At 32.1% G+C, this 14,594-nt stretch overlaps 1 protein-coding gene across 1 annotated transcript in view; it reads right to left on the bottom strand.

The window, feature by feature from the left end:
* Positions 1–14,594, bottom strand: part of LOC107443415 (probable peptidyl-glycine alpha-amidating monooxygenase pamn-1) — a 43,925-nt gene that overhangs the window by 11,298 nt on the left and 18,033 nt on the right. The window lies entirely within an intron of this gene.

Raw genomic sequence — 14,594 nt, 5'->3', positions numbered from 1 at the left:
CCCAATTTTTTGGGTTTACGACTATGTTCAACTCCGCAGCCTTGTAATTTTTAACCGAACCCAGAAGACAAGGGAACTCCTGCATCACGTATTGAAAGAAATTTGCCTTCGTGTAGAACTTTTTGATGGAACTAAACCGCAATTCGCTGCATGAAGAGGAAAACCACGAAAGCCTTCCATGGTCACTGAGCATATTTTTGCGTCAGCACTAAGGTCGGTGCTAGCTGGATGCGGAATTCGTATCGACCAGCCACAGCTGGGATTCGAACCTGGTTCACCTAATTGGAAAGCGAACGCTCTATCTCCTGAGAGCTCGACTCCTCGGCCTTGCATTATAACATTTGTGTGTACAAAAATCGTAATAATTTTTATGAAACAATAAATTTTCAAGAAATAATTCAGGAAATGTATCGCGTGCATTTCCTAGATATTTAGATGAAAATATATGTTTTTATTTTTAGATTTTGTTAAAAGAAATTTAAAAAAAAGTTTCTGAAAGATATTTGGATTGATTGTTTGGTTATTTCATTTGCACCGACCGGACTGTGGAGTGGTCAGGAAGCTGACCTCACATCAAAGAGGTACTGGGTTCGAATCCCGCACAAGGCATGGATGTTCTTTCATTCTTTGTACTTACTGTGGGAACAATGTTGGCCCTGAAAGAGGGGCCAACAATTTTGCTCTACTAATACCTGAATGGCGGATGTCAATCGGATGGGCATTGTAAAGTAAAAAAAAACTATATTTGCATTCATTAATGTAACTTCTGTTAAAAGAAGGATATTTTAAGAATATCTTAAAAAATCACATGACATTCAATGAACTATCCTTGTTTAACTTTTTAATCATCTGAACAATTATATATACGTAATTTATATGGAATGGTATATTCCTTAGTATAATCTCTGAAGCTTTTCGAGATTCTTATTACTAATGTTGAACAGGAGATTAATATATCAATTCTGCTGCTCGTGTCTCACAACTCGATCTCCGTTTTTTCAACCCCTAAAAGATAACAACAACAAACACTACAAAAAAGGGGGAAATTTGTTTTCATGGAGGAAAAGCTTTATCTTTAAAAGTATAGCGTATTTGAGTAACACGGAGAAAAAAAACCTCGAAAACCTCTAATGGTCAACCAGACGGTCAGAGAAACTTTTTCAGAGTGGTTGAAAATTGGATTTAATGAGCTACAATGGGTAAAAAACGCGATTTCTACTAAAAATGTTGCTCAATGTTTCCAATAGACTCTTTCTATTCACACATGCTTTTTTCCCCTCCATATTAAACATAAATCTACTTTTACTGAAAATGTAATTTAACCCTTTCGCGCCGACTGTCACAAATACGTGTCAGCATAAAACCGTATCAATCAGAGTAAAAATATCAAACTGGTAATCAAAGTATTTCTTTAGCAGTTTATTTGTGGGCGGAGTTATAATTGTTTGATTTATTTAATTCACCATTACTTTGTTCAAAATAAAACTATTTAGTTATACTTTGAATTAACATTGATTATATATATGATTAAACTAACAATAATTAAANTAACGATACAATTTTTATTTCAAAATAAGTAGAAAATGAATTATTTTTACCCCACCCACAAATAAACAGCTTTAAAAATAGTTTGGCTTCCAGTTTTTTCCTTTTTACTCTGATTGTCACAACCCTGAGAATGCATATGTGACTCGCCCCTCTCGAAGACGTTAATTGAATTTTGGTTCTGCCTTTTTTTTCCCCGCCATTTCCATCCTGCTAGCGTTCCTACCTTCGTCATTTCTGTTTTTCTTCGTTTACATATTGAAACCAGGGCTCGAAACAAACAAAACAAAACAAAAAAAAACGAGTCCAGTACTAATTTTTTGTCGTTATTGCCGGATTTGGGTAATGAAATTTGACAGTGTATTCGGTACATCTCCAACTGGAATATCAAATACTGGAGGGTATGTGTTAACCCTATTAACCCTTTATCGTCATCAAAATTTATCTCGGAGTCTGAGGACGTAAACAGCCTTTTTAACATCCATCTTTAAGTTTTAACTGAAGGGTCACACTTTCTTGTAACTGCAAAGCAAATTGGAGGGAAAGAAAAATTAAATATTATTTATTCTAGCAAAATGTTTTCGCCATTATCTACCAATAAGTTAAGAGTCAACATAATAATAAACTTATTTTCAAATGAAAAGCGTGGTAACTGAATTAATTTATTATTGAAATTTATGTAATTTACAGTCGTTCCAGACCATAGTCTGGAAAAATTTAAAAAGGGGCTACACATTTTCATACCTGCCAACATTCACTCTTTTCGAGAGAGGATTTTCCAAGTGGTAGCAAAACAATTACCGAAAAATTATCCTCCTCAAATATATATTTATATTTTAATCGGGTTGAAATTCGCTATCGCAGACCTGCCAACTTTTAATCCCTTCCATTATCATTTTTCCCAGTGGTATTAAAATGGAATTAAAACTTCAATTTTAAGCAAACAAATGCGTTGTATTTGAAAAAAATTAAGTTGACTACCATATTAATAACGCATATTAATATATAAGCTTAATTTTTGTAAGAATAGTGGTGATCAAAATCATTTAAAAATTAAATTTATAAAAGAAAAAATAGTATATATTTACTACCACTTTAAATATGAAAATAAAATCTCCCGCAAAATCTGGGAGAGTGGGCAGGTATGCTATCGTATGGAATAATATGCTTTTATATATTTGTTGTAATTATTTAAATTAAGTGGTGGTCAAACCGATTCCTAAATTATTATTATAATTCAAAAAGTTTAGTGAAATAACATGAATTTCGCTTGTACTTTAAATATGAAAATAAAGTCTTCCGGGGAAAACCGAAAGAGTTGGCAGCTATGCATGTTTAATGCAGGGCTGAAAGTCCATATATATCAAGACGGAAAAGAGTAAAAACTGGAAACAAATAAATTACATTTTTAGCTTTTTTTCGTGAATATTAAAAATAACCATGACTACCGAATTTTTTTAACGGATATAATTTATATCAATTCCTTCTCCCCGATATCAATGTTAATAGCAGTAAATTGTTTATAGTTAAGAATAGATTTACTCCTCCCGAAAATTATCTATTATTGAAATAGCTCTACTACCAGTTTCTTCTCTTTTCCGTCTCGCTTTCAGGCCTGGTTTAATGAAGTTATCTTAACTGTTTGGTTTAAGTTTTATGATTCAGTTGGCAGCATAGCTATTTTATTTAAAAATACGTTTGATCTATGGTAATAAGCAGGGTTCCCGCGGATCTTCTAAATTTTAAAAAGTAGTATCAAAAATTAAGCAAATGTCGATAATTTAATTTCTATGTAACTACCACGAAAATTTGTTTTCCAAAGAAAGTATATATATATACAAGAAAATTCCATCGTTTAATCCACTTAACGGCGAAGTGGTATCTCAAAATAAGAATTATCTTTTAGCATTAACCTAATTTTACTACAACTACTAAAATTTTTCAAAGACCGCGGAAACCCTGAAGGAGTTTTCACAATTAGTTTCTCTATCTTTCCTACCAGTTTTAAAAATTTTCTGTATTGCAACTGTGCTGAACATTTGTGTTCCTCATAATATGCTAAGGTTTTCGCTCATAATATAAGGTTTTCGTAGGTTTTTCTCTCCATGTAACTCAAACGCATTTTAGTTCCATCAAAAAGTCCTCTAAGAAGGTAAGTTTCTTTTTTTAGCTATTTTGTTAGCTGACAATTCTGAACACATTAAAACAATTGCCTTTTTCTGCCCAAAACACATTTAGTGTGAGTTTTGCAGAGCTTTGAAAGGTGTCAAACTCAGAAAATGACATTAATTATTCTTTAAAACTTTTGTTCTTGTCCCCAATTATGTGTTTCAGCATGAAAACAGTTTTACTATCGGACGATTTGGCTGTTGTTGTTAATTTACGTCGCACTAGAGCTGCACAATGGGCTATTGGCGACGGTCTGGGAAACATCTCGGAGGATGATCCGAAGACATGCCATCACAATTTTAATCCTCTACGGAGGGGATGGCACCCCCGCTTCGGCAGCCCAACGACCTGCGCGCGAAGTCGAGCACTTTACGGTAGCACAGTTCAACGAGGACCAATACCGCACACCCTCGACCCCTAAGCAGACTGATCCAAGTGGTCCCCCACCCGCACACTGACCCCGGCCAGTAATGCTTGACTTCGGTGATCTGTTGGGAACCGTGTCTTAACGATCAGTCCACTGCGGGACCGGACGATTTGGAACAAAACAATCACGAATGGTTTATTTTCTTTTTTTCAGTAGTTCCCGAGAATAAATCATTAGTAGACGGTTGCTCAAAATGTTGAGATCCCACTTTTTGCTAACGATTTTCACAGTATATATAATGACCAGCCTATAGATTCCAGCGCTCTCAGATATGATACAAATAGTGATTGAAAATATTTATAAGAAACTTTGTAATCATGTTATAAATGTTTTCAAGAATTAAACTAAATTCAGAGGCGTGACAGCCCATAGAGGGCCAAGGCCTATTCTGCCCATCTCAGTTTTCTTGACTCTGGGGTGCTGGAGCAGATGTTCCGGTTAGGTGGTCAGCAGAACGCGAAACCCCCAGTGTTTAGTTCCCAAGGGATGAAAGGCTGAGTTAACCTTGCCCGGCCCGAGGATCGAACCAACACCTCCTACAATGAAGGAATGCCTCATTGTAGGAGGTGTCAATTCACGGATGCCGCGGATCAATTTAGTAGTCTAATGTGACGAAGTTAACTGCGCAGTTGATGAAAAATAAGAAAGATGTCATTACGTTCGGGGTACTAAACTGCGCAGTGGTTGAAAATACGAAGTATGTCATTACGTTTGGACTACTAAAGGATATTTATGGTAACCCATGTTGAGGCCTGCTCTTTTCTAGGAGGTGTGGCACGGGAGCGCGAAGCGCTACCACTCAGCCATCGGGCGTCGTTTTCAAGTACTATAGAAAGTAAAAAATCGTTATTTAAATTGTTATTTGAAAACTTACTATAACTGGGGTTAAATCTTCTGCTGAAAGTGTTCTGCTGATAGAAAGACTTTGCCATCCAGTCTTTTTGAATCCCATAACATACCTGATTTATGGAAAAGATAAACTCATCAGCTTAGTGCACAAATCAGCTATATCTAAGTTTTTCGACTGTTCGCAATAGGGATGAGACTGTGTCAGCCTAAACATGGGTTAATTTTCTGAAAGATCTGCGTACTATTTACGGGTCATTTTCCCCGCAGGCTATTAATGCACGAAGAATGAGTACATACGGGAAAAATGAGCATCTTATTGGTGGAATATATTCTCTCACGAAAAACTCATCATTTGGGTCCTCTCTCGACAGTGGTCGGACATGCTTGAGTCGCTTGCTAAGAGAACAGTATGGAAGAAAATTACTTAAAATTTTTTTCTTAAATTTGAAGTACAGACAGTTGACTGAATGTGAACAATAACAAGCTACTTAAAACCGGAAGAAATTTAGAAAACTTCCAGTGTATCGCCCCGCTTATGTTATGTGTGAACAGGTTTAATATTCGAAGAATTTTTACTATTGAAATTTTACCATTCATAAGTGTTTTCTGTAATTTGTAAATTCTCACAGGTCGTCAGCTTAAAACGAAGTTATGAAAATTAATGTCACAACGTAAATAAAGTGCAAGGAGTGCCATGTTTTGAATGTTATATCTTATTTTGGTATATTTGTGTAAAATAGCGCTATCTGCGCTTAGCTTTGCTCGGTCGCGACTTTCCCTATTGTCGACTCCCGGGCACCTCTTTGGCACTGTATTTTGATATTCGCCAATGCTGCATTCGCCAAGTCGGGTCTCATATTTTCAAGCGAAAAATCTTCGAACACTAATTCGTGCATGTTTCGCTTGCAACATACGATTTAAAAAACGCCTTAGTGAACATGAGATGTGAATAAATTTAGTTGCTATTCACCTCGTTTTCTAAATAAACAAACAAACAAACAGCTAGTTAAGCGGAAGTAACTTCACCCGGTCCGTGAGAACTTCCGCTACGCTATAGCCTTCTTAATATTGGCGATCGAAATGGGCTGCAGGTGTCGTCGAACAGAACTCTCTACCTATGGCAACACTTCACATGCTTTCCCCATTAGCATTAGCGTGTGGAAAGTCATAGAGGAAGGAAGTATGTTAGTTTCTCTCTTGATTTTCATATAGATTAAAATCTTTTAAGTTGGAAAACTGTATGAAACTGAAAACTGCATTAAACATAGTTCTAAAGAAAAGTGTCACGGAAATTTAAAAAAATATTTTTATTGAATAAAAAGTAAAAATATTAAGAAAAGGAAAATATCGTAGTACATTTCTATATACAACTGAAAAGAGGAGGAGAGGGAAGGGAGAAGGGCTAAAGGCATGAAACCGGTCTCTCCCCGGATGGCGTATTCGAGTGTTGTGATCGCCAATTGGCGATCGAAATAGGCTGCAGGTGGCGTAGAGCAGAACTCTTTTCCTATGGCAACACTTCACATGCTTTCCCCATTAGCGTGTGGAAAGTCATAGAGGAAGGAAGTACGTTAGTTTCTCTCTTGATTTTCATATAGATTGAAATCTTTTAACTTGAAAAACTATATGGAACTGAAAACTACATTAAACATAGTTCTAAAGAAAAGTATTATGGAAATTTTAAAAATATTCTTATTAAATAAAAAGGGAAAATATCGTAGTACATTCCTATACAACTGAAAAGAGGAGGAGAGGGAAGGGAGAAGGGCTAAAGGCATGAAACCGGTCTCTCCCCAGATGGCGTATTCGAGTGTTGCGATCGCGAATTATGTTTTGCATTAGATTTCCAAACATTGTTGACGTCTTCTCTTATCTTTATAACATTTGTTGTTCGGAAATAAACATTTGTTTTATTAAATCGAAATGAGCTTTTCCTATTATCACAAGTTGAATGATGATGGCAAGAAAAAATTGTCATATAATAATATTCAGCTGTCTGATCCTTTTTTTGGAGAGTTATTTTAAAGTTTAAAATATGAAATGCGATTAAGTTTTTAAAAGGCACTGGTCTCCAGCAGCTAAATATTAAGTTAAGATGTATTTACCACGCAGATATACTACTTATTCATGGACATTCTAAAAACATGAGCAGCTTAAAACTTGTAGCTTTTAGATAAGATATTAAAAGAAGTACAAAATGTGGCTTTATTGTCAATTTGCAACAGAAATTTTATTTTAAAGAAAAATTAAATTTCATATTGGAAATATTTTTTTTTCTTTCTTAAATAAAAGCAATATCTTCAATTCCAACAGGCAAACAAAACAAGAGATATGTTACTTCATCAAATTTTCTTAAAATGCATTTATATTTTCTTTTTCTTTAGGAAGTTTAATTGTTTAAAGCAGGGGTGGTCAACACTGAGCATCTTGTGCACCAATTTTAGTGTAAAACATCTTGAACATGGCAATTATTAATACAAATTTTATGTCAAGTCCATAAGTGCTACCGTGTTGATGTTGTTCATTGAATTATTACACGTACAGTAACTTGTTTTTTCTAGATCAAATTAAGCTATAAGTTAGTGAATATCACAGATATTATCTTTAAAATCTTGAAAAATTGAATTATTTCTTGAGAAATTTAAACAATGGCTAACATTTGAACAATCACAATTTTTTGCTCTTCATTTTTATATGTTTAAATGAGCAAGAAAATAATAAACAGAAAATTACATTTAATAACTTTTTTTTTTAAATGAAACAATACAAATTAACATTTACAAATAATAAGCAGAAAACTTACAAGGATACAAACACTAATGTGATTTCTGTATTGTTTTAATTTTAACTAATTCTTTTATATAAATTTTTTTTTTAACAATTATTTTTTTTCAATTTAAATTGAGTTTGTGTGCCGCACAAAATGCCACCTCTGGTTTAAAGTAACTTTATCTCAAATATAACTCACACGAATCTGAATTATTCAGTGTTAAAAATCATGTTTCTCTATTTAGATATTACCTTAAATTTTACATTACATTATGGGAAAATACCAATTTTATTTCAAAGTATGCTTGATGAAATCTTGAAATTTAAAGAATAAGAATACTGTATATATTAGATAAAAAAAATTATTTTTGGAAGAACTTTAAGAAATATATACGGGAAAAATTCTCTTAGTAGAGATTATAATTTTTTTAACTCAAAATTTCAGGAGAGGGATAACATGTGCCCTTGGCTTCATCACTGAGTAGAAACAAATATAGCCTTTGTTTTAAAATTTTTTTTTAAAATAGTGTAGAGTTTTATTCTGTAATAATTCCAGGTAATTTTTGCGTATAGATCTTTACATTAAGTTATTTAGAGACGTTAAAAACAAACACACTTCAAAGAACTCTTATTTCTTTTTTAACGTTCTTGCATTTTTTATGTATTCAAAGACTCTTTATTTAACTTTTATGTATTTTTCTTAAAAAGGAATTTTTCATATTAATCAGCGATGATTGAATCAGCATAAGTAAAAATATTAGAAAAGAAATAAGTTCCGGTTGCTCCGGAAGTTGCGGACCATTAAGTCTGCAAGCGAAAATAAGCTCCGCCTACAGATAAGGTGATATCTGTAGTTTACATGATCTGTAGTTATTTATCTGTAGTTGTTACTATGATCTGTAGTTATTCACTTTATTTGTGGTTGTATGACGTGGGCGACGATACTTCACCGCCGTGGCTTAACCATAGGTACTCACTGGTAACGATAAGAGAGTAGCAATTTTGGCATTTTTGACGCCAATGGGAAATAAACCCAAGCCCGACATTAACCAAAAAAAAAAAAATTTCCCCCCGTTTGTTATGGAAAAAAGTAATATCAATTATTTTGTGCATTACAAACTAACATAATTTATCGCATCGTAAACGTATGATCCCCTTCTTCCTACCATTTTCTACGTAGCAGAGAAGTGGGAACTCTTAGTAGGCACACAAATTAAATTTAAAAAAATTCTGGATAGAAATATACTGTTAAATTGCATAAAAACTGTGTAGAGTGAAACCGATTGCGAATTTGAAATCAGCGACGAAAAAATATCTAAATTTCCAGTCAAAAACCTAATGCATTAGAAAATAAAAAAAAATTATAATTCATTATAGCGTGAATCGATGCACCTTTTGCATATCTGAAAATGATGCGTATCTTTTCGAGAACAGAACTTTTAGACAGACCCAATTATCTCTACTTGTGTTTATAATTGAACCACTTTATAATTGTTGAGAATTCTCGTTCAAGAGCGATAAGAGAACAGAAGAAATTTTCAGATCTAAAAGAATACTTATCAAACAATCCTATTGATTTTAATAACTATCGCAACTAATAAAAAAAAATTATAATTTTCGAATTAATCTCCTTTTCTTTAATTTCAGTATCCAACAGCCAAATGTATTGCTAGCAGATACCTTTATTCGATGCATTTTTATTAACCAAAAACTCAAAATACTTTGCAAAATTAAGTTATTTATTAAATATATTTCATTTTCTAAAACGGTAGTTTTTTAAATTTGAACTACTTCATTTCTATCTCAATATTTGTCACGTAAAAAGATGCAGTATTTTTTTATTTATTTAAAATTACATTTCTTAAAATGATTTAATAATTCATTTACCTTGAAATTCAAAATTTTTCTGAAACGCTTTCAAAAATATAATAATGAATTATAAATAACTCTTTAATAATAATTATAAAATGTTTCGATGAGCTTGAAAATTCATCGAGATATTGAGAAACACAAAAAAAGTAAAATTAAGAGAACTAAACTTTTGATTGCTCTTCCTGACCATACTATGGGAGTTAGACAGAATTCGAATTTGACGGAAAAGAAACTGTTAAAAATGCGCGGTTATATATGACTTATTATGTTTCTTAAAATATTGTCTGCTGCACTAATTAATGAGTGCAATTAATTAATGCAAATTTAAGTTTTGGCCCTTGAATCAATAAGATTGGTCCTGAAGTTTGATTCCGATCATTAGTTCATATGTCATTCAGAGTTTTTATTCTTTTGCAATAAAAACAAAATACAAACAAGATAAAAGTTAAAACTGAACACTTTATGCATTAAATGCTAATTATGAGCCTGTTATAAATCATTATTTATTACAAAATATGTTTTTTTTTCTTCCTTTTTTTATATATAGCATGCATTTCCAAGTTTGCCACGAATGATTAAAACAGCAAAAAGTCGTGACGATTAAAATTTAGAATTTTTTAAAAAAAGGGATTAAAATTTTAAATTTTATAGCATATTTTTTTTAGATTACCAGAAATGCCAACATCCTCTGCTTTGTAAAAAAATATCTTCCATTAATATCAAAATTAAAGTTATTTTTAGCTAGGTTTTTTTTTCTTCATTTTTTTGTAATTTGAAGTATTGAAAATATAAAATATCATAAGAAATGCAATATTATTATTGCTGTCTCGTGGCGACACTTTTAAAGAGTGGGCGTAACTTTCCTAACTCAGCATGGTTTAACTCTTCAATTCACTACTAATTTATTAGAATTTTGCAGAGAGCGGAGTAATTTTTATTACTAGTTTACTATTAAAAGTGGATTCCGAGATTGATTATTCTTTTAATTTTCAACAAGAAGAATTTTAAATTTAACTCATAGTGTTATTAAATTAACAACAAATAAATAAAATTTCTACCACTTTTTACATTTTAGTTGCCTGTGAAGACGCTGCATATCTTTTGTGAGGAACACGACTTCAGCGTGATAAATGGTATCTATGAATTAATAATATTTGCTTGTTATGGAAAAAAGTAATATCACTTTTTGTATTACAAACTAACATAATTTATCTCATCGTAAACGTATATGTATTATCTCATTCTTTCTACCACTTTCTACGTAGCAGAGAAGTGGGAACTCTTAGTAGGCACACAAATGAAATTTAAAAAAATTCTGGATTGAAGTATATTATTAAATTGCATAAAAACTGTATGTTGTAGAGTGAAACCAATTGCGAATTCGAAATCAGCGACGAAAAAATATCCAAAATTCCGGTCGAAAATCTAGTGCATTAGAAAATGAAATAAAAAAATTGCAATTCATTGCAGCGTAAATAAATTCACCTTTTGCATATCTGAAAATGATACTTGTGATCAGTGGCGTACGCAAGGGAGGGGTTTAGGGGTTTGAACACCCCCCTTTAGCTCAGACAAAATGGCAAAAATAAAAATTTTAGTAGAAATTATGCGGGTATTATTTTTTAAGACTATATATTTTTATTTGCCATATGCCTACCTTTTTTTCTCACGGTATTTCTCAGAATACTGAAAAAAACATTACTCTAATAGGGTTGTACTTTTGAAACCAAATTCACGTGATACTGTTATGGACTGGTTTCTTTCTGTTCTGCCAGTCGCGATAGTTTTCGAGACTGGCTTTCATTCGCGAGGTCTTTACGCGATGATTCTGGAATCTTAGNAAAAGGTGGTGAACTTAAAAAATCAAATCAAAATTTAACTAAACAATGTTGTCTAAATAAAAAGTCAAAACTGTCTAAATTAGGGAAATAATAGTTTTTTATTACATACTCGAATTTCTTTTAGTAGCTTCAGAAAACTATGAACACCCCCCTTGAAAAAATTCTGCGTACGCCACTGCTTGTGATAATAAAAAATTTGTGAAATTATACGCTTTGTCGCGAACAGAACTTTCAGACACACCTAATTATCTATACAGTAAAACCTTTTTTTGTGTGGAGGATAGGGACCTTAAAAAGAAATCGTACAAAAAAAATATTCGAAAATTTTATAAATTCTTACATATAATAACAACTTTGTACGATATACAACCTAAAATTTTTTTTATGCGATGGATAGGGACCGCATAAAANTTTTTGTGCGGAGGATAGGGACCGCATAAAAGAAATCGTACAAAAAAAATATTCGAAAATTTTATAAATTCTTACATATAATAACAACTTTGTACGATATACAACCTAAAATTTTTTTTATGCGATAGATAGGGACCGCATAAAAAAAGTCGGACTCAGAAAATACATCAATGATTCATGAAATAGATGAGAGAATGCTTTCAATTGAATTAAATAATTAAATTGGACCTAAAGAAATTGTAAAAATATTTAATTCTTCATTGTACATATATATGGAGAAGTTTTCAAATTAGACATTAAAAAGTTTGCTGCTATTTGTCGTAATCCAAAACGCGCATCTTCTTGTGATGAATTGGCTGAAAATCGCTTTCGTCGCTTGAAGATAGGATTTCAATTGACTTGTTTTTTGATACCATAATGTCAGTGATCAGTTTTTGTAACGACGGTCGACTGGTCAATTGCTTGTAAACGTCACGATAGTGAGACATGCATGATCTCACCGCTTTTTGGAATTTTAAGCGTCTTTCCGCATTGGTATCTATTTTAAGAAAATGCGTTTCCAATTTTTTCGAAATATGGATATCTGCATATATTTTACCTGCTGTAATAGATTCCGGTACTTCTTGTCCATTTAAGGGAGTATTTATTAAAAAATTAAATAAAAATCATAAAAACTACATATAAATAGAAACAAAGGTAATTAATTTATTTACCTTTAATCTCACTATAAAATGAATCCTTAATCACATGAATCGTGTATAAAACTCTGAATACGAAGCGTATAGTATTTGAGATACGCGCAGACGAGAATTTACAAAATAAAAATAATGGTTTAATTTTAAAATACAAAGTATTTTAACACAGCAGACGATTTTCTACTGACTTACTTCAACTTGCTTAGCGTAGAATAAATTTTAAACAGAAGAGGAAATGGTGTTGATAATAAATGAACTAATGAAAATAAATAAACAGAGCATCGCGAAGTCCAGATACATCGTTGTCAAGGAGACCACGCAATTAGAGTTCGTCCACAACATATATATGCACATTGATTGGAAACATTAAACTGGTGCTAACGCCGCTTAGATTCATATACCGCAAAAAAATAAATCGCACAAAAAAATCGCTCAAAAATAAAATCGCACAAAACCAATCGCACAAAAACAAAATCGCATAAAAAAGGACCGCACAAAAACAGGTTTCACTGTATTTGTGTTTATCATTGATCCACTTTTTAATTGTTGAGAAGCCTATTCAGGAGCGATACGAGAACTGATGAAATTTTCTGATCTAAAAGAAGAGTACTTATCGCCCAATCTTTTGAACTCACAAAAAGTCCCTTTTACTACAAATAACATCTTTAAAAATATTAAAAGAATTAACTTTTTCTGTCCATTTCAACGAAATAGACTGCTTTCAGAAAAATTATCTTTATTTATTTTCAGTATCTAACAGCAAAATGTATTGCCATCAGATACCCTATACTAGATTTTAATACCAAGACCAAGTTCTATGATAGTAATTTTACCAAAAGTTAAATTTATATTAAATATATTTTATTTTCTGAAACGGTAGATTTTAAAATTTGAATCACCTCATTTCTATCTCAACATTTGTCACGTAAAAAGATGCAGTATTTTTTATATATATTTAAAGTTACAGTCCGCAAAAAAAAAAAAAAGATATCACCCTGAATAACTTTCGTTCTAATGATCGGATTTTCACGAACTGAAAGTCAATCTTTACGGTTCCCGGGGGTGACCTCAAATATGCTAATTAATTAGTGCTAACTATTAATTAATTTACAAAATCAGACACAAAAACGTACTTTCTCTGATAAAACATATATTTTTTTTTACATATTTGGAATCTAGACACCTGAATTAGGGGGAGTAGGCAAAATTTTGAAAAAATTGGGTAGTAAATTGGGTAGCAATAAAAGTTTATATATTTGGCGAGAGTCCAGGAAACCGCCAAAAAAAGTCGCTAGCGCAAATGAATCTTTTAAGATAACCCATTGATTAATTCAAAAGCTTAATGCTTAATTTTACTAGGTTTCTAGGCAACCTAGTAAAAGAACTCTGAATGTAAAAAAAAAAATGAAATAATGTTCTGTGATTGCTGGGAGAGGTTTAATTAATTGTTAATAGAAATTATCTCGAAGTTTCTAGGCAATAGACAATTTTTAAGCTGATTTCTGTCCAAAAAGCAAAAAAAAAAAGATTTTTTTTTTAAATCTCCTTTGAAAAGAAAATTTGAATTGATTTATAAATTATTTAAGACTAGGAGGTTCCGCCCCCTGCTCGCTAACGCTCGCCAACCCGCGAGAATTGCTACGCAATCCTATGTGATTCACGCCGTGACCTATGGCTCGCTGCGCTCGCTCGCCAATGAACACAATGTTCTAACACAAAGACATAATATATTATCATCAAAGACATAGTATTTTATCATCAAAGACATAGTATTGTACTTATGTAGAAGAATTCTACCAATGTTCTTATTGGCTTTTAAAAAAGTATATTAGCTATTTAGATTGTACATGGTGAAAAAATCAAAACATTAGCTAAATAAGAAACATATTAGCAAAATAAATTATCAAATATTGCTTCACTAATATTCTGCATTTTAAAGCGTGAAAATTCAATGCATAAATAAACGCGAAATATAAAAAAATTCAATGCATTCAATACAAACACTTAAACGTTTTT

This window comes from Parasteatoda tepidariorum, chromosome 6, assembly GCF_043381705.1.
Source record: "Parasteatoda tepidariorum isolate YZ-2023 chromosome 6, CAS_Ptep_4.0, whole genome shotgun sequence".
Classification (NCBI taxonomy): domain Eukaryota; kingdom Metazoa; phylum Arthropoda; class Arachnida; order Araneae; family Theridiidae; genus Parasteatoda; species Parasteatoda tepidariorum.
Note: the sequence above shows the minus strand (reverse complement) of the source record. Positions and strands in the feature narration are given on the sequence as shown.